Below are 25,948 nucleotides of genomic sequence, written 5' to 3'. Positions count from 1 at the left end.
GCTGTCCCAGAGCTCAGTTCCCCGGTTTTTGTCCCCATCCTGTCTGTGACAAGTCTGGACTAAGGAACCTTAGTTTCTTGAGATTTCTCTTCCCTATTTGTACAAAATTATTTATTATCGATTCTGTATTTTCCTTTCTTCCCCACCACAACCCGTCGTCGTCTCCTCCATCACAATTAAATAATCCCTGTTTCTTTTTTTTAATTCTTGTGGTCTGGGAAATAAACCCATTGGGTTTAAAAGCTTAAGGTTTCTCGTGTCTCTCCTCAAGACCCGTGTGCGCACTGTCTGCCATCAATTTTGAATGCTGCCCCAGCTGAGCTGCTCGGGACATCGCGGGACTTCAACGTCCCTCTGCGATGAGCTCGATGTTAGTTGAACTGTCTCCGTGTATATATATATATATATATATATATATATATATATATATATATATATATATATATATATATATATATATATATATATATATATATATATTGTGATGGATTTCAAAATCGGATCCGAATAATGCACACAACATTCAGGTCCTCAAATAGTTATTTCCACAAATACATGTCCAGAATAGACTATCCCCTTTGTCTGGTGGATTTCTAACTCTTTTATGCGTTGGAGAAGGGTATAGAACAGATTCCCTTTCTTATGGGATGGCCTTTTCCTCTTTACGACGCGTTCATGCACACGAGAGATAGCCGTTAGCCCAAAGGAGACTCATTCTACCCCTTTACATCAGAACACTTACACTTTCAGGATATTTGATTTAATCACACCATGGGTTTTCCACATTTCATTCATTCTGAAAGTCAAATTTAGCTGTGGATCATTTACCTGACCCACCTCTCTTCTATTGAAGTTCGACACCCACCTCTCTTTCACCAACGTTGGCATCCACCTTTTCCATTGACGCCTGACACCCTATTTGGCAGCTCCATGGACGCTGGTTGGCTCCTGCTTGTGTCAGGAAAAACGGGGAGGCGATGGCTGCCATTGACATCTTGTGAGTGTCCCACCTTTTTGCTTGGCAATTCCGGAAAATGCCCGCCCTTTGACACCCGTCCAGCGGCCCAAATGTGGCGTTGTGGGCCGGGCCTGTGTTGATTGGGGGTTGCGTCTTGCTCTGGTAAGGAAGGGATGATCATGAGATTGATGGTTGGAGGTCATGTGCAATGATGCCACCAATAGGCAAGTTGGATTTGGCTGAAGTCTGCTTGAGGCTCCGCCCACACTAGTCGCCTCTAAAAAGGACTGGAGGACCGTCGTCCTAACAGCTCCTTATAGTTGCTGACAGTTCCTTACAGCTGTCCGTTGGTTACGGCTGCTGATATCTCCTGAAGGTTGGACAGTTCCTGCTGGTTCTGCTTGGTACCTGTTCTTGACGTCCCTGGTTCCTGAGGGTGACGACGTGATGTCGATTGGTGTTCAAGCCTGTTTGCGGGTGAGTGCACGGCGAGGCAGAGTGCTGGCATCGGACCAAGGCAAGCTCACACGTTTTGGAACATTTTATTGGACGCACGATGACTTCTGCCTTGGTAAGCCGAGACCAGATTTATTTCCACCCTGAATGATCTGCTGGGTACCCCTGTCTCTTGTTTTATTGTTAAGTTAGGCATAGTGATAAGTATCTGCTATTTGTCTTTTTTATATCAATGCTATTTAATTCTCTATTTGTTTGAGATTATTTTTGACTGATTTGAATTCATCTATTTACACCACAAGGAAATAAAATCTTCAGTTTATTTATTTTTCTAATTAATAAATTCCTTGTTGACGTTTCAATCTGTTTGTGTTTGTCCTTTTCTTCCATTGATCCAGCATTGTCCGAACCTAGATAGACTTGGAGGTAATTCCCAAACTAATTAACCTGTCATAGTCGGTGAGCAACAGCGCTAAACGCTTGGCTGCCCTACTTAGGATTTAATCAATATAAAATTGATGCATCACCGAGGGTGCGTCCCCTGGTCAGGAAGCCACGTCACCTCCAGTTAAATGGCAAATTAGTCGGTGGACACTGGAACTCGTGGTTAACTGATTGGTGTTCATGGTTGTAAAGCAACCCACCGTACCATGAAGTTAATTGTGAGCGGTGGCCCCAGGTCCGGTTCTTCTGAGGAGAAATGACGATTAACCCCCTCATAATACACTCAGTACCCCTGGCCGCAACAACATATTGTTACGGTTGTGGAAATTCGCAATACACCATAAAGGGTCCTCAGGTGAGATATATCGGTAAGTCCATGTGTAGTTAGCACAAACCCGTTGTTTTGAGGGAATATATGTGATCCATTCGGGCTGCGATTCTTCAGTTAGCCGTTTTTCTTTTGCTGTCGTTATTTTGGTGCAACAACACAACAACGAGCATCGCCACAACCAACATCTCAACAACGACGCCATTCACACCACGACGCCACCTTCAACAACTACACCACCACCATCTTCGCCACTCGCCATTCAACGCGCACCACGCGGTCACGATCTCTGCAGGACGGGTGAAAGGAGCGGGGTGGCAGCAGCAAGGGCGCGAAAAGGCATCTCCCGCCTGAAACTCCCGCTCGAATTACTCCCGCCCGAATCTTCAGCCGGATCGTCATCGCGCTTGGTGAGAAGGGCGAGGGTGGTGCAGCTCGCCCCGATTGGGGGATGCGCGGTGTGACGCGGCCAGGGAGGGGGAACGCCCCCCCCCTTTGAGACTTTTCTGGAAACGCCGCGAAGGGGGGTGGAACAAAGCACGGGGCGGAGAAAAGGGTGGGGCCCCGCGCTACAAAAGGAACAGACGAGGAGGGCTCGGGGCTTCTTGTCGGGTTCTTGTTCCAGTCGGGTTCTTGTTCCTCTGGGTTTGTCTTGTCATCGTTTGGCCTTGCATCTTTGATCCTCGCGCGAGCCCTGGGACCCCGTGAGCGGGCGTGGAAAATAGCGCCGAACAAACCCCGTCCGTTTCCCCAACACCCCGTCCGTACTGTCGAGCGGACCACACGAGCAACGCGCGGCACGAGCTCGCGGACCACGCCGGAGGGGCTCGGAGTTGCGGTCGTGAAGGAAGGACTCGACACGCTCAGGAAAGTCGGGACTTCCATTTATTTTGGGTTCTGTGTAAACGTGTGTATGTGGCGCCAGTCTGGTGAAGTAAAATTGTATAAGTGTTCGGTGTAGTAAATCGTATTCGGTTGCAGCTCTGCATCGTTCCTTGCTTGTGTTTCTTTATGGTGATTGTAAATACGTGTATTGCTTTTATTGTATCCCTGTGACTGTAATATATGTGCCTTCCGTGCTTCCGTATTAAATGTGCTTGTCCGATTGTTCCCCATTTTGCTTCGTCTTTTCCTTTTATTGAATCTCCATCTTGCATCACGTAAGGGATTGGTAGTGGGTTTAAAACGCCTGGTAAATAATCTGAACCGTCAAAGTCGACGATAACTCCGCTCGGTTATCCCTGTAGCACGGAACGAGCCGCTTAAGCGGTTCGTGTCTGGAGTCGACCTGTGGCGTGGTACAACTCCTCGGTACGCTACCTGCGCGGGTACTTAGGTATATCGACATTCGGCGATTCACCCTATTTCGTGCGGGTAGAATGCGGACTGGGTTGTGGTGAGGTTAAACCCCCACCCGTGACTATCTCCTTGGCGGTAGTTCCAGGAGGGTCACGACTGAATTGTCCGTTCCGGTGGGCGACGCGGTCGCCATTCGAGTCACGTGGCCGATCGCACACCGGGCGGGCCAGAATTCGCAACAATATATATATATATATATATATATATATATATATATATATATATATATATATATATATATATATATATATATATATATATATATATATATATATACATACACACACACACACACACACACACACACACACACACACACACACACACACACACACACACACACACACTGTCCCAAAAGTCACCTCAGAATTTAGAAATTAAATAACGTTACTGTTTTTAAAATAATTTATGACTATTTTTATACCAAAAGAAAACTTACAAAATGGAGATAAATTTGCTTTATTTATGAAAAATGATGCAGCTGAGACATCCTCCATTTTCGGCTTCGCAGAGAAGGGCTCTTCCGACAGCATTTTCCATAACAGCGGACAATAACTCTGGCTGCAGCCCTCGAATTTCTGCACAGATGTTGTCGTTGAGCTGCTGAATTGTATGGGGCTTATTGATGTATACACACTCCTTTCGGGAATCCCAAATAAAATAATCAGGAGGCGTAAAATCAAGAGAACGTGATGGCCAATAAATTTCTGAATTTCGCCAAATTATTCGGTGTCCATGCTCTTTGGGTGAGAATAATTGATCGATGAAATTTAAAATAAAATTCAAAGATTTTGGTTCTTTGTTCAGTTGTGAATTTTTCCATGGGTAATTTCCAAATGTTAATGTAAATTCTCAAAAGAAAAGAAAAACAAATTATTAAAAAACAAATGTTATTTAATTTCTAAATCCCAAGGTGACTTTTGGGACACCCTGCATATATCTATATATATTGTTACGGCTGTGGAAATTCGCATTACACCATGAAGGGCCCGGAGGTGAGATATCTCTGTAAGTACATGTGTAGTTAGCCCAAACCCGTTGTATAGAGGGAATTTATGTGATTCATCCGGGCTGCGACGCTTTGAGATAGCCGTTTTTCTGTTCTATCTTTATTTTGAACCAACCACGTCTCAACTGCCATCACACAACAACCACCACGCTCGCCATCGTCACCAACTGCAACCACGCTCCAACCCTCGGACAACAACAATGCCAACAGCCACGACCTTTACCTTCACAACTCAATCCCACATCATCGTATCACCGCCATTCCCAAACGGCACCATAACCATCAAACCACCACCGAAAACCCTCCACCACCTTCACCTCTCTCCTTCTACGGCCATTCCCGCACCACCTGTGAACACTGAGCGTCGGGCTGTCTCGGGCCCGTTCGGCGATTGGTGCCGAACGCACCGAGCCACGAGCGCAAATAGCGGCCTTTCCGAGGAAAAATTCGGATCAGGAACGCTACACGCCCACTTTTGCTCCGTCCAATTAGCAAGCGCGGGGCGGCTTGGCCCCGCCTCCAGGCGTTCTATGTGAAATCGACAAATGCAAATTCTAGGATCAGGGGAGATACACGCCTCCTTTCCTCCGACCAATGGGCGAGCGTGGCTCCGCCCCTGAGGTCATCCTGATCCGGATATTTGCATATTAGCTGCTCCTGCCGGCCTATAAGAAGGCGAGCGCAAGGCGAAGTCAGTCGAGTCGGGTGGCGAAGTGATCGGTGTGTCTTCGAGTTGGGTTCTGGAGTCGGCTGAGAAGAGTTGCAGGAAGAGGCAAAGGAGCTCGGGTCCGAGGCGAGAAGGACGGCGGTCGGCGACGAGGCCGCGGTGTGGGATCACTAGTCGCAGGACCCAAGCCGGCCAGCCATCTCCCTCCCCCAGGGCATCAACAATTCCCCCTTTCCACCACGCTAAGATAGTGCAAAAAGGGGGCCCCGTCCCCACCCCACTCCAAACGTCGTGCCAACGAAACCCGCCAAGGAGCACGGAGTCGGGGCACAGCCACGCGGCCACATCTGCGGCTCGTCCGCCAACGCGTCACGAGGACGCGGGTAGGACCCCCTCGGTCTCGCGGTCCTGGCCGCTCCTCCAGGTCACGTGCACAATTGGCTTTTAGGCCTGTCTGCCCCCTTGTCTATGAGGGTGGCTTCTTTCCTTTGCTTTTGAGTAAATGTGTGTTGGCGCCGTGTGTGCGCATAGTCGGTAGTAACTCTGCGTCGTTGTTGCTTTTGTTTTGATTGCTATATGTGCATTTTGACTATTTGGCTGTATATGCGTGCTTTCCTTGTGCCGGGAAATAAATGTGCTTTGTGTGAACTGTTTTCCCGTTTCGCTTCGTCTTTTCTTTATTGACCCTCCATCCTGCTTCACGTAAAGGGTTCGTAGTGGGCTTAATACGCCCGGTAATTAATCGGAAGCGTCGAGGCTGACGATAACACCGCTCGGCTATCACTAGCATGGAACGGACCGCTTAAGCGGTTCGTGTCCGGAGTCGACCTGCGGCGAGGGGCGATCGCCCGGTTTACCATCCGCGTGGGTACTTAGGTAGGTCGAGTTTGGCAAACAACCCTATTCTGCGCGGGTGGCCGATTGGCACGATTGTGGTGAGGTCGAAGGGCCCACCCGTGACTGGCTCCGGGCGATAGTTCCCGGAGGGTCACGACTGAATTGTCCGTCCGGTGGGCGACGTGGTCGCGATTCGAGTGACGCGGCCGTTCGCACGCTGGCGGGCGCGAATTCGCAACAATATATACACATATACATCCGAGGTCCGTCTAAAAATTAACGGGACTGATTTCACAGAAATTTTATTCCAAAAAATATATTGAAATCACAGCTTGTCCCCTTCAAAATAGTTTCCCTCCAGTCTCACACACTTGTGCATCCTCTTCTTCCATGCTTCGATGCATCCCCGTGGCCTCTTTTGAAATTGATTATGATGGCCTTGGCCGTAAAATCCCATTAAATATAAAATACCGTCTATAATCGCCCCCCCCCCCAGGCCGAGGGGCTTCGCCACCTAACCTATAACCTTCCCGTGACCCGTCCCAACGTTTTTTGTTTCCCCCTAACCAACCCCCTTCGGCGATGACTGCCATGGCCCAATGGAGAACTGATACTGGGCTCGCGTCAGACCTATGTACATCTATCTATAATTCCAGCAATCTCTGTGTGTCTGTGTTTCTGTGTCTGTGACCGCTGTTTCTCGACAACGACTGGTCCGATCTTATTGAAACTTGCCAGCTATATTTCTGGGAACCTGAGTATGTGCCTTTTCAATGTTTGATATTAATCGGACAAGTGTTTCCCAAGTTATGGCCATTTATTTACCAAACCAATGACAGGACACGGTGCTGCGGCCATTTATTTACCAAACCAATGACAAGACATGCTGCTGCGTAGGCGTGGCTGCGTAGGCCAGTGCGCGGCCGGCCGACGATGACGTCATGGGCCGTGCCGATTACGATGGGGAAAGGTGCCTTAGTTACCGTGGCGTAGGAGTGGCAATGGTCAATGGCAGCGAATGTCATGGCAGGCAAAGACAGGGAGGTAAACTTGATTTTAATTTGGATTTTAATTAACGCTGTGTGTGGAAGTATCACAGCAGTTGTTACTTCAATACAAGCGATAATTCGTGGAATGCATGTGAACATTCTGTACGGGCACGCACCACTTCCGGATAGTGATGACTTACTGTATTCTAATAATTTCTCGATTTCTTATGCGCATTTACAGATAAACACAATGCCCCAATCCAGTCGTCGTTTACGAGAGCAAAGAAATGGACTGTGTGATTGTTTGAAAGTTTTTTTTTTCTTTTGGTTTGCATGTATGGCCACGCACGTACGGGTATGCGAGAGCGAAGGAACGGCCTGTGTGGTTGTTGTTTCTGGCTCGCGGTTTGAAAGTTTTTTTTTTGTTGTTTTTTTTTTGCACGTATGGACACGTACTAGTAAGATTAAATTCATTCAAAGAGAACCCGGGCAACGCCAGGTGCATTCAGCGACTATATATATACATATATATATATATATATATATATATATATATATATATATATATATATATATATATATATATATATATATATATATATATATATATATATATATATATATACATACATATATCAGACACGCCGCGGATTATGTCTCACACGGTAAAACCGCATAATCTGCAAAGAACAACCATCAGTCTGCCAACCAGGCAATTATTTCCTCTAATGCAATCAATTCATCCAGAAGGCACGTGATGTGATTGACAGTAAATCGAAACATGTGGAATGTGGTGAGCACTCCCCCGATCTCCATTGGATATAGTCCTTCACCTTCATTATATATATATATATATATATATATATACATATATATATATATATATATATATATATATATATATATATATATATATATATATGCTGGTGAGTTGAGCGAATTGCTGCAGTGGGACAAACACCTCACCACCACATTCTGAAAAACACCTCACCGCTGCGTAACTGCCACGTAATATAAACACCTCACTGCCACAGTATATAAAACACCTCACCGCCATGGTATTAAAAATACCTTCCAACTGTATAATCGCCACATTACTAAAAACACCAAACCTCCACGTAATTCACAACAGCTCATGCTGTGCCATTCAAAAGCCCTCACCATGCGTCGCTACAGAAAGTCTTGTTTTAACTGAAGATAAGTATAACGAGTTGCTGTTTTGTCATGATTTACAATTACAATTCAAACATTTATTTTGCCAATTAATTTGTAATATTCGTGATCTTACATTTTAAAAGCAATTTAAGTGTAAAATTTAAGTGTTAAAAAAATATAATTCCCTTGGAATATACACACAGGAGAGCTGGGTTAAACGCAGAAGTTTGGTACGATTTCACAAAAGTTTGAGGGAGTAGTTTAGTGACAACACAGGAGAGACAATGTACAGATCTTTAGAGGGAAAGTAGGTGATTAATTTGACTCCCAGATATATTTTGTAAAAGTATAAGCACAACGAACGATATTCATTTTAAACTGTATGTTTGCTCTGCACAAAATAACAAACAGCATCAAAATGTAATATTTGGTCACACACACACACACACACACACACACACACACACACACACACACACACACACACACACACACACACACACACACACACACACACACACACACACACACACACACACACACACACACACACACACACACACACACACACACACACACACACACAAGCATTTTAAGCCCATTTACCCTGCTCGAGCAGGGGTTCGCCTTGCAGGCCCCATGACAATCATGGTTCCCTTTTTGAGGCAATGTTTTTATGGCCGGATGCCCTTCCTGACAACCAACCCTTTAGTCAACTCTTAAGGCACGCAGGGATACTAACCGGCGCACACACCAGGACCAGTACACTGGTACTCATTTCACCGACCTCAAAAGGATGGCAGGCTGAGTCGACCCCGTCTGGTGCTAATTCAGCAGCCAACAGGGATTAAACTCAGGACCCTCGGATCCCAAGACAGGCACCCTAACCACCAAGACAACACCAGGCTTTCAGATATTTATATGACAAAAACAAATAATCTTTTGAAGGCTGTTTCCCTGCGTACGTACACCTTTACATGTTTAAAACACGCACAATGCTGAACTTCTCAATATGCAAACAACATTGAAGGCCAGGAAAGCCCAAGATTTCACATAGATGCAGCAAATATTGTAAACAGACAGCCTTTGCCCTGGATTACAAGGCTGGACCTTCAATCAAAAAACATCAGTCTAATCATCTGACTCAAATAAGATATCTGGTAAGTTTGGGGATTTCCTCATCCTCACATGGATTTAGCTCTGGTTCCTCCATTTGTACTTCCATAAGCTCTTGTGGCACGAGAACCCTCTGTCCACTTGAACTCCATTTTTCCATCTGCTATCTCCCAGCCATGTCAATCTGATTGAGGAATTTTTGGGATTGCCTGATACCAGATTAGAGCTTGGTAATTTGCTGTCTTCACATACATCCTCAGGCAATCTGTGCAGGGTGGAAGAAGGCTCATGTCTACTCCGTTGTAGCTTGACAGCAGCATCCCGAGTTTGGCAATGAACCGTTCCATAAAATTTTCATGCTGCAACGTGTTGATGTCATCCATGTCTGAGTCTCTGTAGAGGCGGCATGTGAAATGTTCTACCCTTTCCAATATGTAATTCTCAATTTCAGCTGATCTTCCAAATGCTACGAAAATGTCAAGGAAGTCTTAATGTTGCCTGAGGGTCTTTAGAGGTGTTAATTTTCTCTTCCATTCAAAGCCACTGTTGGTATCGCAGCCACAAAAGGCATGTACTGCAGGGAGTGCCAAGCACATCTCCTTTCTCACATCTTTGATAACATTTTGCACATCTATAAGAAGCCTGTTGTTCCCAACTCCAGTGTCAATATAATTTTCTGTTGGAGTTCCTGTGTGAAATAGAGTAGAAGTATGAAGGAAGACCTCTGTTTCTGGCGATCTCACAATTATTGCAGAATCATATGGTGAATGGATGGCAATGTGTAGACAATGAAGGATGCTCTTTGTGTCTGCTTCTTGTGTACAATTTAGATTTTTAACATCCTCTGACATTGTTTCTTGACCATTGGTACTTGTCAGACAGATGCACTTCTTTTCACAGACAAACAGAACCTTGTTGCCAAGAAGTTTTGGTGAAGCACTGCTTGTTTTTATCATTTGACAGGACTGTCCTCCAATCTCTTGGGAGCTTTGTCAAGGTTCCTTTAATCAAGTGTTTTTTTTTTTTTTGAACAAACCCTTCTTGCTCTTTCAATACCCTTGATTGATAATGGGAGGTCGGAGTCTGTCATAAACTCAACATGCTGTGCGTGAGGGAGCTGTTCAAACACACTCTCTGCAAGCTCTCCAAATGTGCTTGGTAGGGCCACCTGTGCGTGCAGCAGAGCATTGCCATCAATGATGTAGCTTGTGGGTCTTTGTGTTGTGTGTGTGAATGACCTTCCAAGAAATGCATCAACTTGGGCTTGGCTGTTTTCACAGGGACTCCTTCAGCAGCTGCTCGTGCCCAATGTACAGGACCCAAGGTACAGGACTCAGAACCCTCTCTGTACTGATGTTATTTTCCAGCGCAAGAAGGCCAAGCTGACCAAATACGTTTCTTTGAGCTGTGATTTTCTTTGACTTCTTGGTTTGTCCTGTGACCTTCGCTGATTTGACGATATTTGAGAATGTCTTAAAATTAAGCTGTTTGATTGGTGCATTGAAGCTCTTTGTTCTTTCAACCAGTCGTTCTTGAACAAATGTGCTGTAAGCTTCATTTCTCACTTTGTCAGCCAGGAGGAGGTCTTGTTCAATGTCCTTTGGTGCTGGCGCACTTGAGGATGGGCAGTAGAGTGCATCCTTGTTGTCAACTTCAAATGGATTGATGAAGTTTAATATTGCCTGTACAACCTTGCAGGTATCCTCTTCACTTCTGGAAATCTGTGATGACCTCAAGTCCTTATGTGAAGTGCACTCTTGGCTGTCCATGTTAGCCATCTCCATTGGTGCTTGGTGATAGCTGGCTCTCGCGTGCCTTGTCAAGCACCATCTATAGTATGCCGAGCAATTTCTATTGCAATGTACAATGCCCCAATGTGATTTTTCATGACAATTTATTGTTTATTCAATGGTGATGTTGACAGCATTCCTGGATGAGGAGACTTCTGATCTTTTCACACGAAATCTGGTTCGTCTCAGAAGTGTCTCTGCTCCTGGATGCGACTGGGATAGATTCAGAAGGGTCAATAAATACACTGTGGTATATCTGCCATAGTTTGGGTAGTCATATCTGAAGAACAGGCTGCACATTTTTGAAGGCTTGCCAAATGCAGGTCTAAGTTATTTCCTTTGGTTGCTCTCTGAAATTGCAGGATAATCCATACTTTGTCCATGCAGCTTCGCCAAAACTACAGTTTTGCTCAGTTATCCCTGACGAACCCTTCCTTTGAACTCAGAGAAGAGGGAGAGCATTTTCATACAGCTTTCATTTGCCATAGCTTCAGACAGTGTTTCCTTGCATGGCTCTTCAACAAGGCAGATCAAAATGCCTCTTGCTTCTTCATCCAATATATCACCACGTGATGACTCGAACACCTGCAGTAGCAGATGCTCTAATCTCTCAAAGACGAGCTTATGAACATGTAGGGCCCTGTTGTAGCGCTTCCGTGTCATCACTTTTTCTATTGATCCACCAGCGCAAACTCCTGATTTTACAAGAATTTCTTCAAATACACTGCACCTCATGCCCTTTCCAAGTGCACACATGTATGCACATGTGATGTGAAAGCCACCCATTCTGACCTTGGTGTCATTGAAGACTTGTTGGATCTGCCATACAATGAATAGACCTTCTTGGCTAAGCCAGAGAAAACATCAATATGATGTATTGCTGGCCTACTGCCCTTTATGCATCTTGCGAGAGTTTCAGAATATGTTGTACAGTCGCATTTTCAGTATGTGCAAATACAGGGGTCATGTAATCACCAGTTGATTGTTGGTTGCTGTTCTCCATGCTGCTCTCTATTAGAGACACCCAACCTGTCCATGGTGGTGCTTTTTGTGTCGCATTCTTTAACAAAGCTCTGCTGTATACCCACAGCATGTCTGATGATTCGGCCATTGCTTCAGATTGTGTATTTCATGCATCAGTCGTGGATATTGTCACGTGAGGCTCTGTCTTGTCTTTAAAAAAAGCATGGCTCAATTTCCTTTTGTCTGCATGTGAAGGATCGGTCCTTTGTTCTTGGAAGAGGCAGGATGTCAGATGAAGTACCATCATTATCCATTGAGACCTCTTGTATGATGATTCCACGGGTGGTGTGTGTTGTTCTGGAGTCTGATGGTGTCCCTTCCCTCATCTCGACATGGACCCAACACAGGTGTGTGATAATGTTTCTGTGAACTATAGATGGGATTACACTTTTCCTCTTGACATCAATGCTCTTTCCCATAGCTGTTTCCAACTCAAGTAGTCTAGAAAACAATGCACAATGACCAAAGTGGTTGATCAGGGTGACAATTTCAGCACTGCCTGTGGGTGCCTTAATATCATACCAAGTAGAAGGTGTTTTGGCATTGTCCACTGTCCTTTTGTCACAGCGTGGCAAAGATCTTGAGCAAAATATAATTCCCTGTCTTTGCTGTTTCCCTGATGAATCTTGCATTTTCTTGCCAGTAATCAGATGGGTAATGAATTATTGCATGCACCGTGGTGGGTAACTTGTACTGTATCACTCAACAGAAAGCCTGGAGATGGGAGCCATGACATTTGTTGGGATTCATTGTGGGCACTTTGAGTTGCCCTGCACAAGATAGACTGGTTAAAAAAATCAGAAAATGTACTTCTTTACAATTCAAGAAGCATTTTTGGGGAAAAGCAGGCAAACCACTTTTTCTGGGGTAGTTTTTCGCGCTGAACACAAATCTGTTGTTTGCGGAGCCCAAAAATGCCTAATAAGGTCACTAATTAAGGTCAAAGGTCAATGAGTGCAAACTTCAAAATTTTTCAAAAAATGCTTATTTTGACATCCTCCATCCATATATGTTATTTATTTTGTGATATTTTGTAGGGTAAAGCTATAACATGTCATCAAAATTGTAGAATTAAAGGAAATTGTTAAGGAAAAAATTACACACTTTTGCAAATATCTCTAACGGTGCGACTTTTAGTTTCGTGTGGAGGTATACATTTTGCTTGATTTTTTTTTTACTCCTACGTCTACAGTAAAGCCGCTGTCACACCTTGACGATTTAGCCAGCGTATGCCGATTTATGAAAAATTTGTCTAAAACGCTGGCACACGTCGAATACGTTATGGGTACGTTTTGTATACGTTTAGAGCACACTGAAAAAACACTGCCATACATCATAGTACGCTGGCTTTAAACATTGTACTTTTGGGTTGTCCTCAAATTTTTGCATGCTTGAAATTTTACGAGTATGCCGGCGTATGACTCACACGTTCCGCTACGCTGGCCATAAGTTGTAGGCACGTTATGTGATCGTTGACACACGTTGACACACGTTACTTGTAAGTTACTCATAAGTCGAAACACGTCGAGGTAATGTTTAGCGTACCCGAAACTTATTTCTAACCTATGAGTAACGTTTTGTAAGCACGCTACACGAACGTTGTTCACACTTCGCAGCACGTTACTTGAAAGTTCCTCATACGTCGAAACACGTCAAAGTAATGTTTTAGGTACCCGTGACTTATTTATAACTTGTGAGTAACGTGCTTGGGAATTATTTGTAAAGCATGTCCTACGCACAAATACGTATGTAAACGTACTTGACGTCTTCAGGACGACCACAGAACTTACTGAACGCGTTTCTAACTTACAGATACCATATAATGGCGTATTGGCAGCGATTAGGGGAATTGGTATATAAAAAGGGAACCCGTCTTTTTTTTTTTAGACTTCGTGGTGAGTACATGTCCATGTCATTCCGAGAGATGGAGGATACGGCAAGGCTGAGACGACAATACCTACCTGTCCTCGAACATCAACATGAACTCATCGAGTTGACATTGCACCAGTTGTGTGCCAACAGAGCCGGAAGAAGAAGATGTGAACGGAGGAGAAGGAGCTGGGTCAGACCATGGATCGGGAGGCGACGCCATTACGGCATATATGACCAGCTCATGGTGGACCTCCGGAACGAGGACCATGCATCCTTCATCAACTTCCTGCGAATGCCCCCAGCGATGTTCGACGAGCTGCTAGCCAGAGTGGGTCCAAGGATAACCAAGCAGTACACCTTCTACAGGGATCCGCTTGAGCCTGGCATGAGGCTGGCACTGAGCCTGCTGCTGTTGGTGCCGTGACTGCAGTGCTGTGGAAGCAATTTAACTCGTTCAATGAAAACGATTTCAATTGCCGAGCACAAGCATCCAAAAACAATAGGCGAGTGACAGGCATTTATTAAAAGTGAAGTTGCAGCCTATGAATAGAAAACCTCACGTAATCGTCGACGATACGCTGCCACGCTATGCATACGTTAGACTATCGTTGGGCATAGGTTGTGAACGCCGACAACAGGCTAAGCATTCGTTGGTATAAGTTATCTATAAGACAACGAAACGTTCTGTGCCCGTTACTAATATGTTATGCATACGACCAACACGTTATGAATACGACCAAAACTTTTTTTAAAACCTCCAAACTTAAGCGTACGCCAACGTTTTACATACATTTTTATACGTTGCCATTGCTGGCTAAAACGTCAAGGTGTGACAGCGCCTTAAGGAATGGTTTTCTGCTTCTGCTGATGGTATGATATCCTATGGTGAATAAGATAGGTGTGTTAATGACATAATTTGCATATTAAGCATATAGGTCAAAGGTTAATGAGTATGAAAGGCGATTGTTACATTTTGCCTCACAGCTACTAGTAATTTTGCCCCTTGGCTTCTCAAAGGCCACTCCACTTGACAGCGTTGCCATCTATGTGAAGCCGGCTGCATTTCACACTCGCCATGCTTGACATTCCATTTCCATTCAAACAGGGTGTTCTTGAAGTAGCCCGAAATGAAGAATGAATCTAATAGCCTAGCCATCTAGTTAGTGCCTTAGGCATGACAAGAACAGGTAGGGATCCTCTTCAAGTTTTATCAAACAGAAATATGAATGAAAATGAAAGAGAAAGTGACAGTAAATGAATCCATGGCCAGACATGCTTGACATAATATACACCCACAGATGCACAGGTTGTGGGCCGAGAGCGAGTGATGAGTGCATCTGCTGCTATGCTGTTGATTAGACTGCTGTCTGTACTAAATCTGAAGCCAGAGCAGGAGCCAGGGCAAGCACCAGCTATCTTTGCAGTACAGGCGGGGGGGGGGGGGGAGTACTTTTCATGATCAGAACATGCATGCCTGGAGCTTCAGGCCCAGTCACACCTTGACGTTTTATCCAGCAATGGCAACGTATTAAAATGTATGTAAAACGCTGGCTTACGTTGAACTTTCGATTTTTTTTTTTTTTACAGATTCGGACGTATTCATAACGACTTGGTCTTATGCATAACATATTAGTAATGGACACAGAACGTTTCGTTGTGTTATAGATAACTTATACCAACGAATGCTGAACCTGTTGTCGGCCTTCACAACCTATGCCCAACGATAGTCTAACTTAGGCATAGCGCGCTGCACGCATCGCCGACGATGTCGTGGCGTAGGTTATGAAAAGGCTGACGCACAACGATTCAAATCATAACCGCCGCAGAAATGGAAGTGTCAACATTGCAGTCACACCTTGGCGATCTTGCCAGCGTATGCCGACCTGTGAAAAATGCGTCTAAAACGCAGGCGCACGTCGAATACGGTATGGGTAAGTTTGGTATGCGTGAATAGAACGCTAAAGTACGCGATCATACGTCGTAGTAAGTGAAGTACGTCTTGTAATTTTAAACATGTTGAAAATTTTACGACGTCCTTGCCGTATGACACACGCTCCACATGCGATGGGAATAAGTTGTACACACGATATGCGATCGTTGACACACGTCGACACACGTTACTTGAAAGGTACTCATAAGTCGAAACACGTCAAGGTGATGGTTAGCGTCAGTGTTCCAGACTCCCGGTTTTTATTTTTCTTCGGTATGACTGTGTTCAGTGTACAGTGCGGTTATGATTTAAATCGTTGAGCGGCAGCCTATTAATTATATTATATTATAACCGCACTAGAAATCGAAGTGTCAAAATTACCATCATACCGAAGGAAGGAAGAAAAAAAAAAAAACAGGGAGTCTGGAACACTGATGCTAACCATAATACATTGATGTGTTTCGACTTATGAGCACCTTACGAGTAATGTGTGTCGATGTGTGTCACCGATCGCGAAACGTGAGTACAACACGTTGCTCATAGGTTAGAAATAAGTTTCGGGTACGCTAAACATTACCTCGACGTGTTTCGACTTATGAGTAACTTACAAGTAACGTGTGTCGATGTATGTCAACGATCGTGTGACGTGCCTACAACTTATGTCCAGCGTTATGCAGAACGTGTGAGTCATACGCTGGCATAAGTCTTAAAATTTCAAGCATGGAAAAGTTGATGACAACCGAAAAGTACAACGTTTAAAGCCAGCGTACAACGACGTATGGCAGTGTTTTTCAGCGTGCTCTCAATGTTATCAAAACTTACCCATAACATATTCGACGTGTACCAGCGTTTTAGACAAATTTTCAAAAAATCAGCATAAGCTGGCTAAAACGTCAAGGTGTGACTGGGCCTTTAGTCAGGTTTTTGTTTCTCTCCCCCAGGCAACTATGGAACCTATTGCAAGCCTCAAGCGACAGCAATCAAAAGATCCGGCAAAAGCGCAAGCTAATGAAAGAGAGGGTGTTTCAGTTGAAGGACGCCGGTTTTTACGCAGTAGTGCTACTAAGGTGGACTGGACTTTGTGTATGTTCTGCCAAAAATTCGATAGGAAGCAGAAGACAAGTCGTGTCACAACCTTCGACGTGAGTGACGACATCATAGCAATAGCTCAATTTGTACATGAGATCTTAGTCTGAACTGCAACTGAGAATGATTTGATCTCTGCTGAAGCATGTTTTCATGCTAACTGCCTTAAAAAGTTCTAAAGGGATGTAAAAAGGGCAGAAGCCATATCATGGTTGTGTCAAGAACTGCATCACTCTGCTGAGAAAGGACACGTGTTTGAACTGTCAGCAGTATTCGAGAGGTACAAAGAACTAACCAGTGAGTGCGACTGCATGATTCCTGCATCGTATGTTAGTAGACTGGGCACTTTCAAAGAAACTTTGTCAAAGTACATTGGGGACACATGAATTTCTTGTGCCAAGAAATGTAGCTATTTCAGAAGGGTAAACTCTGCTTCTTCCCAGATAGTTCAGTCACATACCCCTTTCAGAAATGGTGTGTGGTCAGAACAGTGCAGAAAATATTCCCGTATTTAGACAACAGGATGATGATTTTCTATCTTTAGTGCATGTTGCTCTTAAACTCCGCAGTGATATCATGTCACATCCTGCATTCGAGGGCTGTGATGTCAGTGAAGAAGCAGAGTTGGCAAGCATACCGCCCTCTGTACACATGTTTGTCAATATCTTGCTTGGTGGCCAAAGTGGTGTTGATGCTGAGTTTGATGAATGTGAAACGCCTGAAATTAGTTGGGTGAAGAAAACAAGGGTCCTTGGCATTGTGCAAGATATAGTCTCTGGTGTTTGTGGAGACAAAGCACCGCCTAAACATGTTGGACTGGGTATGACACTGCACCAATCAACTCGGTCAAAGAAATTGGTTGAGCTATTCCATAATGCTGGGCACATAATCAGCTGCAACCGGGTTCTAAAGTATGACGCATCAATGGCTGAAAACACTCTGAAAGCGCTTGATCCACAAACTGGGGCAGTGGCACCTAGCAACCTGGTCTCTGCAAGATTTGTGTATTTTTCCGGTGACAATATTGATATCAATGACTCAACCGTAGATAGCAAGAATACATTTCACGCTACACAGTTTGCTGCCTGGCAGAGGGGGCCACCTGCTGAAAGTGGTCTTAGAGACATCAAACCATCCAATACATCAACTTTGGATATCCCACCTTCAGTTGAAAAGATTCATGAGGTGTTTATCAACAAGGACACCCTCATTCCTGATTTCGATGGGGTTGAAACAGGATGGTTTCTGAGGGAGAAAGGTACTCCCAGTGCTCTACAAGACAGTGTAGATTGGGACATGGCATTCTTAACATCTCGGCAAGGAGAGGACGAAAAAGGTTCCTGGACCACGTTCAATCAGTTGCACAGCACAAGGTCAGAGATAGCCAAAACTACCATTGGATATATGCCAATCATACTAGCCCCAGCTCATGAACTTTCAACTTTGAACACCATGGTACGAAGGGCATTACATGTCGCAAGGGCTCTAGGAAACCGCTACGCTGTGATCACAGTTGATCAGGCATTGTACTCCCAACTGATGGAGCTGAAATGGTCAGTGTCCGACTTCAGAGATACCCTAATTCCAAGATTATGTGGGTTACATATCACTGAACTTTTTTAAAGCGATAGGGCAACACACAGAAGATTCTGGAATACTTGAACTGTGGGTTGAAAGTGGTTTACTTGGACCAAATTCAGCTGAGAAGGCTAAAGATGGAAAATCATATGCAAAGGCAATGAGGGTGCACAAATTAACTTGGCAAGTGCAGTGGCAAATCTCGATGCCGCAATTCAAAACTGACCTCCATAAACAAGATCCCTAAACTTGCCAAACCCTGGAGGATGCACTAGCCAGCAAAGACTTCGATAGCTTACTTGACATTGTGGGTTCTGAGACCTTTTGGCAACACCTCACAGTCTTCGTTGAAAATCGACAGAGTGATCCAAACTTCAGGTTTTGGTGGGATTACTTGAGGATGGTAACTGTATTGCTTGCTTTTGTTCGGACACAGAGAGCAGGGTTGTGGACGCTACATTTGGAATCGTTCCGAGAAATGTTGCCATTCTTCTTCCGATATGATCACGTGAATTACGCAAGATGGGGCTGTGTTTACCTGTCACAGATGCATCAGCTCCCACCAGAAGTGGATGAAGAGTTCCGCCTTGGTAACTTTGTTGTGAAAGGATCAGACCAAAGTTTCATCCAAGTCGATCCGGATCATAGCCTGGAATTGGGAAAAAGAGTGGTGGAATCATTGGAATAACCAAAACCAATTCAGCCCTGGCAATATGGACGCTCTCATACAACCACAGGACGCGCATTTCAATGCAGACATATGAAATGATGAACGTTGGAGTGGACACTGGGTACACCCCTAATAAAGCCACCTCTTCCCGCACTAAACGTGACAACTCCGATGAGGAACGAATCCTTCAAACTCTCTTGCGATTCAAAGTATTTGCTGAAGAATCTACTGGTCGACCAAACAAGCTCCTTAACTGCGCAACAAAAGATGTTGCGACTTCTGGAATAGAAGTCTCTGCTGAATGTTGAAAAGCTTGGGCAACAGAAGGAGAGTTTCGTCAAAGAGAGACTTGTGTCATCCACCAACTTGTTCCGTTCTGCACTTCAAAAGGTGAAGGCTCCAACCTTTGCAACACTCTACGATGTTGCAACAAAGACGCCAAGTGGGAAGACAGAAAGCAGAAAAGCAGACAGAAACTTCTTGCAGAGACTAATTGCAGCCAACAGAGCTGGAAGACCTGTAGACCTGGCGAGAATACTGAACCATGAGTTGATGAACGTGCCAATTAGCATTGCTGAAACGTCTGGTGAACTTCGATCTGGCATTAAAGCCAACTGATTTGACATTCTTATCCAAAGTGTAACCTGCCCCACAGAAATCTCTAATGATGAGCCGTCTTGCTTGATCATTGATGGACAAGCTGCAGTCATGTCACTTGGAAAGCCAAGCAAGGCAAATACCTTTGGTTACTATGCAGATGAATTTGTGAAGTTCATTTTCCGGCAAGGCCAGGCTTACAGCCGAATTGACGTTACCTTCGATCGGTACAGAGATATTTCCATCAAAGTTGGAACAAGGACCAAACGTACAAAGAAGTCAAGGCCAGTTCGGCGTCTGATTGAAGATAGGGACGTACCACTCCCCAACAAATGGTCGGACTTTCTTGCATCAACTGAAAACAAGACAGAGCTTGCTCAGTTCCTGTCAAATGCTCTCATAGCCACAGCACCCCCTGAAAAAGTGGTTGTTGTTGGTGGTGGAGGTTTTGCTTCTGAAACAGAAGTCCAGAGTTCAGACCCTGCAATGGACACAACATTGCTAGAGAGCAATCATGAGGAGGCGGATTCTAGAATGATTCTGCACTGCCTTCAAACAGATTCACCGGACATCGTGGTTGTAGCTCATGACACTGATGTCTTGGTGTTGTTGGTCACCAACTTCGGTAGAATGTCTTGCACGACGCTTTGGATGAAAGCGGGAACAATGAAGAAACCGAAGTATGTTCCTGTGCATGACATAAGGAGGGAACTTGGACTTGCCGATCATGTCTATGAGATACTACCTGCATTTCACAGTGTAACAGGATGCGACACGGTGTCCTTTTTCTCAGGACACTCAAAGAGAACAGAGTGGGATATCTTGCTTGAACGCAACAGTCTTCTCAAAGACCTTGGCAAGTTTCCGACACCCTCAGAACAGGTCACATAAGATGCTGAAAAGTTAATTTGCCACATCTACAAGGCACCATCTGAGAACTGTAATCAAGCCCGGATTAAGCTTTTCAGCAAATGTCATGCAATGGAGACCCTCCCTCCATCTAGTGACGCTGCAAAATTCCACATAGAACGAGCAAACTACCAAGGTTTCATTTGGAGAGAAGCTCATAACCCAATGCCATCCCTGCCACCACCAACAGAATGTGGATGGAGACTCGTGGATGGTAAATTGTTACCGGTTCTTAAAACTTTTCCTCCAATTCCAAAGGGATGCAGAGAACTTGTGCAGTGTAGTTGCACAAAAGGTCGCAGTACTAATAGTTGCTCTTGTCGAAAGTGGTGGAGCCAGTTGTGCACTGATGCCTGCAAGTGCAATGTCGCAGAAATACCATGTCGAAACAGGGAGGAGTAAAGTAGACATTAGCAGGTCGGGGTTGGGGTGGGGGTGGAGTGGGTGGAGGGTTCGTGTCACAGTGAACAAGCTCTTCTCCTTGCCCCCAATTGGTCAGACAGATTGCAGTAGGATCTGATTGAGAGATAAGAACACATGATTGACTGTCAGAACCGTTGTTTGCGTTATAAGTTTACTTTGCACCTTGTGACCTTTAACCTTAATTAGGAGGCTAATTAGTCAAATTGTGAAATTCAAAATTGAGAATAATCTTGCTTAGGAATTACGTATGGATAGGAGTCAGTCAAACCATTTCACTTGTGGCATTTAATCATATAAATGAAACAGTATGTTAAAAAAAACTAAAAGTTGCTCTAGTTCGGAGATATTAACAAAATAGCATTATTTTTTCTTCACATTTACATTTTTTTCTCACATTTTGAAAACCTGTATGAACCTTACTATACAAAATATTGTAACATAAGTTACATATCTGGACAGAGGATGTCAAATAAAACACTTTTTGAAAATTTTTGAAGTTTTCATTCATTGACCTTTGACCTTAATTAGTGACCTTATTAGGCATTTTTGGGCTCGGCAAACAACAGATTCGTGTTCAGCATGAAAAACTACCCCAGAAAAAGTGGTTTGCCTGCTTTTCCTCAAAAATGCTTCTTGAATTCACATTTCCCAGAAATATAACCAGTCTAAGACCAAAGCTGCCTCTTCAAATCTCCTTGGAGTCTGAGGCAGCGATTTCAAATGCTGACTCGACTGCTTGGCCTTTTGGCAGTCCTGATGAAGGGACAAGATCACTCTTGTAGTTCGGTCGCCAAAACTGTATTTGATTGCCAAACTGCTTCACTCGCTTGGATTTATGTTTATATGTCTTGGAGTCTGCATTGTAAAAAATGCTGATTGTTTTTAAGCATGAACTGTAGGTACCATTCTCTCAGCATTGACATCCGCTCAAAATTGGATCCTTCAATGATGCTTTCTTTCACATAATTGCTTCTGTACTCCAAAGCGGCCTTGTGGGCATTTTGTTCTTTGGTGGCTTTGCTGACTTCATTGGACTTCCCTTTTACGACCCCCAGTATGAGTGTAGTCCTTCCAACAAGAAGCATGATCGTGTGCTTCTCTGGCTACTAAATCAGCATCCTGCACTTTTATCAGAATTTGCTCGTGTTTTTTGTCTCTCTGCAGTTCTTTTCAGGTCATATCTCGATTCTCGAAGAGATTAAGTTATAAAATGGGTCGTGATGTCTAGATGTCTGTCCGTCCATGATCCAATTTCGGATAATGGGGGCTCCTAGAGGGGGTTACCCCCTGAAACTTTGGAACCATACTCATTCCTTATTTAAAAACCAGTTACTTTGAAACTCCATTCAGCACTTCTACTCAATGGTCCGCATGATCGCTCGGTCTTAGATTTTTCGATTTTGGGTGAGCGTGGCTCCGAGGATGGTTCCCCAACAAATTTACTCCAGTCTAATGTCTGTGACATTTCCCAGATTTTGGATTCATCAGAGGTCTGGACGGCAGCCTCAAGAGATGACCGTAAGCCCACTTGGGGCTGTTTTTTTTTAAGAGACTGTTGTGCTGTTTGTGTGAGACAATCTCCTCATCAGAAGTCAATGACCAGAAATTGATTGTTTTCGGTGGGTTGAACTCATAAATTACCCAGCTTCAAAGTTGGAAACATTGATAAAGTTAGTAATTGTTCCCCCAATGTTATATAAGTTGTACAGATTACTAACCCTACTGAAAATCTGCCCTGCCTCAAGTATGTCGGGTACCCGACTTCAAAGAAGCTGCACAGCCACACCGAGCCACATATTGTTTGCAGACAACCTGATTTCAATCGCAACATGGTCAGGGTTTACAAAAAATACTCATCTTGAAAAATCCTGATGAGGGGGAAAAGGGATGGGAGTTGGCCCATGGTCGATTACCTTGAGGGACACTGGCCTCTAAAGGTATACCATGATGTAGTTTTATTTTCAAAGCAACCCACCGCTTTGAGCACAAGAGAAATCTGGGGTGTGGTCCATACCGCTCGTCAAGCGACTTACTTGATTTAATGTGCTCAAGCAAGCATTCCAATGGAACGGAGTGCTCGGCACTGCTTTAACTACATGGCGGTCTTCATGTAAGCAATGCTGTTGTGGTACTCCAACAAATGCTGGCTGAGCCGTCTTTTTCAGTTTGACTGGATCCCCTTGTGACACCCACTTCTGAACTTCTCTAAACCAATTGATTGTGTTGGTGAGTGCTATAGGAAGAGGAAAAGAAAGAAATAATTGGAGAGTCAGAAGGGGGGTTACTTACACCTCGACAAGCTTATCTCTGGACCTTCCACTGTGTATTTTGGAGAGGGTGGTGAAGAAGTTTTGCATATTTGTAGATTTTAAAGAATTACAGTGAAAAGTGGAAGTAACAATAAAAATATGAAATGTACATTTCAATGACGTCTTCTGTGACGATAGAATTAAAGCAAAAGCCACTAATCGTTTTGAATGCGACTGCGGTGGCCATTTCTGGGCGTGTTCCGTGCACTAGTTGCTTCCTTACCCCTTGCCAAGCACCTCTCTTGATTGTTTGCTCCACTTGCCATGCAGCTGGGCAAGCGGTTTCCAAAGCGGTTGATACGGAACGGCTGGCTTGGTAAGCGATACCAAGTTGCTCGCTGATGGAACACACCTCTGATGGTCATTCTTTGAGAGTACCTTGGATATTATTGGATGACATTTTGGAAATCAATGGCTAGTGTTAGAAAGAATCAAATGCATGGGAGATGTCCACTGAGATGGCCCTGACATCTTGTTTGAAATTTAGGCCATCCATCCATTTCTGAAATATGAAAAGCAGGAGGTTGAGGTGGAAACTATTGAAAGAATATCAAGAGAAGACAGATTTATTTTTTAATCCTGCATTTTTGGAGTTTTATTAACTTTAAAAGGTGTACTTGTTAGTCATACTGAAGTGGAAAATCAGCAGAAAATGAGGGGAGAGTTGACAAAAGGGGAAAATAAACCAACCAAATGGAACACTCATGATTAACCTGCATGATTACACAATTAACAAAGACAACACGAAGATGTATGGGACTAACAACAGAACAGACATTTTATTTACAATTTTGAACAGTACTAACTACTTCTTCTTTATTATGATGAAGCACAAGGCTGTGAGTGGCATCACAGGCTAAGTGTGTGGATGCGCTGCTGATGCAGCGCCCTCTGAAGGTAGGAGAAGGAATCTGGAATTTGTTCAGAATGCCAGCAATAGTTCACCTACTCTTCGTGAAGGACAGCATGGGATCTTTAACATCGACTAACAAATGCCAGCAGACAGGGGGCCCCCGTTTAACATCCCTCTGAGGGATGGCACACACATTGATGAATCATCCTGCCTGTGAAACACCTGGATGACAGTTTATAGTTGGGTCGAGATTTGAACACAGACTTGACAACTTAGCAGCTTCGAGGCAAGTGTGTGTACCTCTAGGTCATCTTATCAGCACAATGAGAAGGGTGGAGAGCAATGAAGGAGACATCAGACAGGAACACCCAATGAGAAGCAAATCAGTAGTTGAGGTCTCGTGCCAAGTGAAAACCACGATGCAGTAACAAAAACAAACATACAAAGATGTAGGGACAGGGACAGCATGTGAACTCTGACAGCGAACTGGAACATTGGACAATTGTTAAAAACGGGCCAAGTTAAACCAGGGCCAGGCACATAGTAATTAATAATAAGAGTGGTGAAACATACCGTACATGGCTTTATAGAACCAAAGCCGTGTCCAAAGGCCTTTATTGTATACATCGTCGAGGCTCGTGGAAGAGCTAGTACCAGTACACTGAACGGACCAGGAGGCGATGGGACAAAGCGAGAGAGGGGGAAACACCAACAGCAGACTTGAAGGCCAAGATGGATGGAAACTTGGACAAACAATGGGAGTGGGGAAGAATGAGGGGCAGGGGAGGATACATGGGGTGGACCAGATGGATATAGAAGGAAACTCCAAGGAGGAAAAAGTGGAAATTTGGAAAGGAGGAGGGATTGGGGTGGGTGAGTGGGGGGTGGGGGAGGTTAATGAGGGTAGAAAAGATGATGATTTAGGATTGGGAACAATCTGAGATAGTGGTGAACAGCTGTCTTGAAGACCTGGAGGGAAGAATGAAATTGAAGTGTGTGAGAGTTGCTTCCACAGGTGGGGAAAAAGAGGAACCAATGACTGGAGGTGTGCAGTAATCCTGGATTTTGGTAGTTTCACCAGAATGGGGTTGATGGTGGATTGTGTGTGCCCTGCAGAAACCTGGGAGGGAGGGAGTGGGGACAAAGCGCTGAGGGGGCAGAGGGTGCAAGATCAGAAATGAGGTGGTAGAAGACAGAAAGATTTATAATGTGATGCGGTATTTGACTATAGTAAGACTGATTTTAATTTTTTTTGGCAGAAAAAGGAGAAAGAGATAGAGAGAGAAACGCATCGGTGAACATCAATGACAAGGACATCATCAGGCGATGGACAAAGCCCACATGGTGTAACTGTAAGGGATTTGAGCCTGGATTTCCTCCAGCATGATCTAAAGATTCAGACATGAACATGAACAGGTTGATGCAAATTAACTGTGAATGTGTGACATGTTGGAATATTTATCTAACTATTCACCTAACAAGGTTAATCATGGCCTGAAGCTCAGATTTTCGGCCACTTGGCCCACCATGCCTGTACTGTAGCAATGTATGAACTTAATTAATTTACTCCTTCTCATGTATTGATCCCAT

General features: G+C 44.3%; 1 pseudogene; it reads left to right on the top strand.

Moving 5' to 3' along the window:
* The first annotated feature begins 16,880 nt into the window (after positions 1–16,880).
* Positions 16,881–21,175, top strand: LOC147024921 (uncharacterized; annotated as a pseudogene).
* Positions 21,176–25,948: the final 4,773 nt, after the last annotated feature.

This window comes from Eptatretus burgeri, chromosome 6 (assembly GCF_056783735.1).
Source record: "Eptatretus burgeri isolate ZD-2024b chromosome 6, Ebu_testis_v1, whole genome shotgun sequence".
Taxonomy (NCBI): domain Eukaryota; kingdom Metazoa; phylum Chordata; class Myxini; order Myxiniformes; family Myxinidae; genus Eptatretus; species Eptatretus burgeri.
This window is presented reverse-complemented; position numbering and strand designations above follow the sequence as displayed.